The sequence below is a fragment of the Triticum dicoccoides genome, chromosome 6A (assembly GCF_002162155.2).
Source record: "Triticum dicoccoides isolate Atlit2015 ecotype Zavitan chromosome 6A, WEW_v2.0, whole genome shotgun sequence".
In the NCBI taxonomy this organism is placed as follows: Eukaryota; Viridiplantae; Streptophyta; class Magnoliopsida; order Poales; family Poaceae; genus Triticum; species Triticum dicoccoides.
Window position 1 is genome coordinate 54,623,790 of NC_041390.1, and position 5,755 is coordinate 54,629,544.

The following is a 5,755-nucleotide window of genomic DNA, read 5'->3' on the forward strand; positions in this document are numbered from 1 at the left end:
GTTGATTTGCTAATTAATAGCATTGCATGCAATGATCTAACCACTGCATGTCGTGTTTGGTAGTGTCAAGTCATTAAAAGCATGCACACCCCACGTTTCTTATTGGTTGATATGTCAAAAAACAAAAAACGATGTAGAAGTTAATGCACCGCGCCTAAGTATTTTGGGATTATTTGGTTTTCGCAAGAGGACCGTGGGTTCGCTTATTGCTATACTGGGGGGGGGGGTTTCTGCATAATATCGACCGGCGTTGTGCCATCCATCCGACGTGGCAGGTTTCAGACTAAATTGTATCAATTTGTTCCCGCAGAGCAAGTTTAGGGGCTAATTTGAGTCGTTTTGCAAGTTTTTGTATAAAAGTGTATCCTCGCTGCAAGTTTATGTACTAAAACTGTAATTAACTCTTATTTTTGCCATGTGGGTGTGTAGTCTGTGAGACAAAAACTTCTAGTTTGTTTAGACTAGAAGCTTCTGTTCCTATAGAAAAAAACAAACTAGATGTTCTAGTTATAGTTTGGTAAGTGATTGTTCTTCATTCCAGCAGTTTTGCAGTCCCTTTCGTATGGTGTACTATAGTAGTACTTTTTGTGATATCGTTACATGTTCGGATTTGTGTAGACATAAATATAAAGGAATTGTTATTTTGTTTCATCATAATTATTTTTGGCTTCTCTTAGTTATGTCCAGCGATCATTAATATCTCCGGTGCATTCACGATCTCATGTGCTAAGATTGGCACAACGAAATTCTTGTTGGAAAATGTAGCATGCAATTTTTTTTAAAAAAAATTACGCTTATGCAAGATTTATCTAGGAGATGCATAGTAATGAGAGGGAAGGAGTGTGTCCACGTACTCTCGTAGAACGAAAGCGAAAGCACTTGACAACGCAGTTGATGTAGTCGAACTTCTTATAGATCCGACCAATCAGGCACCGAACGTACGACACCTTTGAGTTCAACACATGTTCAGCTCGACGACGTCCCTCGTCCTCTTGATCCAGCAAAGGTGTCAAGGAAGATGAGTTTCGTCAGCACAACGACGTGATGACGGTGATGGTGACACTACAAGAATCCTGTTAATACATGACAGATCTAGTCCGTCACTGATCAATGAAAAACTGTCATGGGTGGTCTTCCATGACGGATTTGAAATCCATCATGTATATCGCGTCATAATTTGACATGGTAGCTTCCATGATAGTTCTTGGCCGTCATGGATCTGCGCCAGGCCCGCCCAAGCCCAATCTTCTGTGACGGAACAAGCCGTCATGGACATACGCCATGTTGGATTTTTTGCTTGACCAATTGGAATGATGTGGCATCCTACGTGGACGCTACTGGACAATTGTTTTTGCGTTTCCCTTCTTAACCCACATCAGGTGGAGATAACAGTTAGATATTTTTGTTATCTATAAATTTCACGCCTAATATTCAAACAAAGCCATAAACAAATTTTAATTTTCACATAACAGCCCAAACTTATTACAATCATGGCAATGTTCAGATACCAAAATACATATTTACATAGATAGCTCATCAAGTATTTACAAACATTATTACTACATCACTTTGCATTTTCTTGGAACAGATCTGAAAAAGGAGCCTCTAAACAAAAATTACTACATAACTCTGCATTTTCTTGGAACCGATCCGAAAAAGGAGCCCCTGATTTCTCCATGTATTTCTCTGTGTATCCGATTTGAAAAAGGAGCCTCTGATTTCTTGGAACCTGCACTAAACAAAGGCATAAAAAAACATGTTAACCAGCATGTGGACAAATCTGGATAAGTGAAAAGAATTATCAGCTAGGTACAAGTGTAGATACAAACTATGGCTGAACTATTTTAAGATGACTAAGCTTCAGGCAGTATAGATATCTAACCCTACACCAGTTTCTAATAAGTAAAACAGAGTACAGTGCTGAAAAAGTTTTCTTTTTACAACGTGTCTAGATGTAGGCCTTTGGTGTAGATTCAGGAAACAAAAAATTATTGGGATAGTAGATCTAGTATAACTTCATGGCAAAAGAATTGCAAGCATAAATTGCTACACTTTCTTTTATTTAAGTTGGCAATAAAAGATCAAAACTACATCAGGAAAACTAAATGCAACAATTGAAGTTTTGAAAACTAAACACTACATAGCACTTGGCTCACAAGATGCTTCTGAATAGTCTGAAGTGGAACCACATGGACAAGCAATAGAGAAACTTTTCATATTTTGGATCTGTAATAAATATCAAGAACCTTACACAAGACCTGTGCCTGAAATATCAAATTCCAGATGAATACAAGAGCTATTCGAAGCTGGTTCCTGGAGTTGCTTCCGGACAACAACATTAGCCCTGGACAATAAACAGCAAGACATGTTTTATTGTAAATATTTAATTAAACTTAATAGAAGGAACGTGCATGTTGAGCTTTTGATATATGAATAGCTGCAAGGGCGTTGGGCATCAAAAATACTATTGCCATTGGCAAGTGTCTGTTCTAAGTTCAAAATTCTAGTAAAGTAACAAACATGTTCTATATATCGCGATTTATCCTCGAAATGCAAATCTGGTATATCGATAATATACAACTCTGTATTAAGGCATTGACCAACCAATATCACAACAAAACATATGATGGCTACTTTCATGAAGCAAGAAAAATATAGAACTACGGAATCCAGGAAAGTCTGAACAAAACAAGTATGAACTGCATCATCCTTGACGCTAAAATAAATTACAGTCTTGTCTACTAAAGTATGCAATACATGTTGGAACATCACACCCCACTATTTGCCACAAATGTAACTTGGACAAAATGGTCAGCTAAGTAGACCCCATAGAGATAAATCAAGAGTCATGAGATTTGAATGTTCAGTGGAAGGATAAGATATGATATTACTCTTCGACTCAGCGAAAAGGCAGATAACATCATCACCTACCCCGCTGGCAATTACATCCTTGCTACATGCACAGAGTAGCAAGGAACCAACAGGAGCATCTCATGGGCGTTTACTTGCTAAAATAAACTAGTAGTTGCTGAACTAACTAGCAGATCTCACGATTTCTACACTGCTAGTGCTCGCACGCTGAGAAAAGAAGATGGAAATAGCCACCTGTGCTACTCTGTCGTTGGCTGTAACATGCGAGTATGAGGAAAGGAAGTGGCCACGTTTTCTGCATCAGGTTCAGTCCAAGAAAATTTGAGAGCAACCACTTGGAAAGAAAAGAAAAACAGAGCGAGAGGGTCGACCTTGTTCTGTGGGGAATCATGGTGGCCGAACTCGTCCAGCTCGTCGGGCTCGAGCGTGGGGTCCCGGTCGTCCCTCAAGGAATTGGAGAGGCGGAGAGCTCCTGTTGATCTGAATCAAATAAAAAAAAATTGATTGGGGATGGGAGAAAGAAGGAATGAAGGAGAGGAGACGAGGGGGAAGTAGGGACGGACCTTGTGCGGGGCCTCGTCGTCGCCGGCGTGGTCAAGCTCGGCCTCCCGCAAGTCATGGTCGTCGTCCTATCCTTGTCCGACGCTTGATGCTTCGAACCTCCAGATGGAGAAGCAGTTGCGCGGCCTGGGAGACAGAGGAGGGAGGCCCCTGGTCAGATCCATGGCCGGCGCGCCACATCGGCTAGGTTTGGCCGCCGCTTCGATGGGGCCGCTGCAACCATCGTCGCCATGGATCTCGGGCCGCCGTCATCAGTTGGAGGCAGGGAGGTGGGGGAGGAGGGCGGGGACAAGCAGAGGCGTGGCGCCGGAGGACGGGGACGAAGAGAGGCAAGGTGTGGCGGCAGAGGACGGGGACGAGGAGAGGCCAGGTGTGGCAGCGGCGGATGGGGAAGATACTGGGGAAGGGGAAGTGTGTTAGGGTTAAGTTTTATACGGGTAAAAGTTTAGGGCTTTAGGCGGGCTTTTGACGGGCCTGCGGGGCTGTACGAGGCTGTTCATGACGGTTTTCAAAACTGCCAGGGAAATCCGTCATGCATTAACAAGTTTCTTGTAGTGTGAAGTGATCCGCACAAGACTTCGCCTAAGCACTATAAAGATATAACTGGAGGTGTAAACTGTGGAGGGGGACACCGCACACGACTAACAATTGTTGGTGTGTGTTCTAGACGCCCCGTCCCCACGTATATATAGGTGGGAGGTGGAGGTAAGCGGCCATGGGGCACCCCAAGTAGGAGGAATCCTACTTGGGGCCTTCTCCAATTCGGCCTCCCCCTTCCTTTTTTAGCTGGAGAGAAAAGGGAAGGGGAAAGGAGAGAAGGAAGGGGGGCCGAACCCCTTCTTTCTTCTCCAATTCGGCCACATACCTAAGGGGGGCGCACCATCCCTTGTGGGCTGATGTGCTCCCCTCTTATGGCCCATATCTTCCCCCCGAGGGTTCCAGTAACTCCCTCGGTATTTCAATAAATACCCGATACTACCCGGAACACTTTCAGTGTCCGAATACTATATATATATATATATATATCAATCTTTACTTCTCGACCATTTCGAGACTCCTCGTCATGTCCATGATCTCATCCGGGACTACGAACAACATTCGGTCACCAAATCGCATAACTCATATAGTACTAAATTGTCATTGAACGTTAAGCGTACAAACCCTACGGGTTCGAGAACTATGTAGACATGACCGAGACACCTTTCCGGTCAATAACCAACAACGGAACCTGGATGCTCATATTGGTTCCTACATATTCTACGAAGATCTTTATTGGTCGAACCGTAATGACAACATACGTTATTCCCTTTATCATCGGTATGTTATTTGCCAGAGATTCGATCGTCGGTATCCACATACCTAGTTCAATCTCGTTACAGGCAAGTCTTTTTACTCGTTCCGTAATACATCATCCCACAATTAACTCATTAGTCAATTTGCTTGCAAGGCTTCTTATGATGTGCATTACCGAGAGGTTCCAGAGATACCTCTCTGATACTCGGAGCGACAAATTCTAATCTCGATCTATGCCAACCCAACAAACACCTTCGGAGATACCTGTAGAGCTTCTTTACTGGAGCAGAATAGCAACTTCTCACATAATATTTTTATATATGAGCATCATGTTTTTTAGCTAACCTTTGTAAATTAAACATATTTTATCAGCTCGACACGGCAAAGAATTTACTCTGCCGATTGCCTGATAAATTACTCTCGGCAGAGCTTCCAACTTTCAGGGAGAAAAAACCCAGCCTCAAGCCTTAGGGCCCCTGTGATTCTGAGGGAAAAACAAAATTAAGTAATTTGATTTCAGAAGAAACATATATGTTATATCAAGACGCCGGGATATGTATATTCCGTCTTGCTTTGATCAGAGCAAGCAACGAAACCTGTTGAATATATGTGTTATGTGCATATTGTATATTGGGTCCGCCTTCTAATTTTTTGTATAGTTGAGGTCTATGACCCACCGTTGTACATCATATATACGTACCTATGCATGAGAGCAATACATTGTGCAATTCACATATTCTACATGGTATTAGTTTTTTAGGTTTCCTCGCTACCGCCGCCGCCGCCGCGCGTCTCCTCCACGCTGCCACCGCCGCCGCCATCTAGCCGACGCCACGCGTCTCCTTCGCGCCGCCGCCGCCGCCCGCGCGCCTCCCCGCGTCGGCCGTCGCGGTCGCCCCAGTCACCGCCGCTCGCGCACCTTCCACGCCGGCTGCCTCGCTCGATCTCGCCCTTTCGCCAGCGCCCCGTCGCTCGCTACCGATCCCGCCAGCGCCAGCACACAGCCCGCTAGCGCCGCCCTGCACTCCCG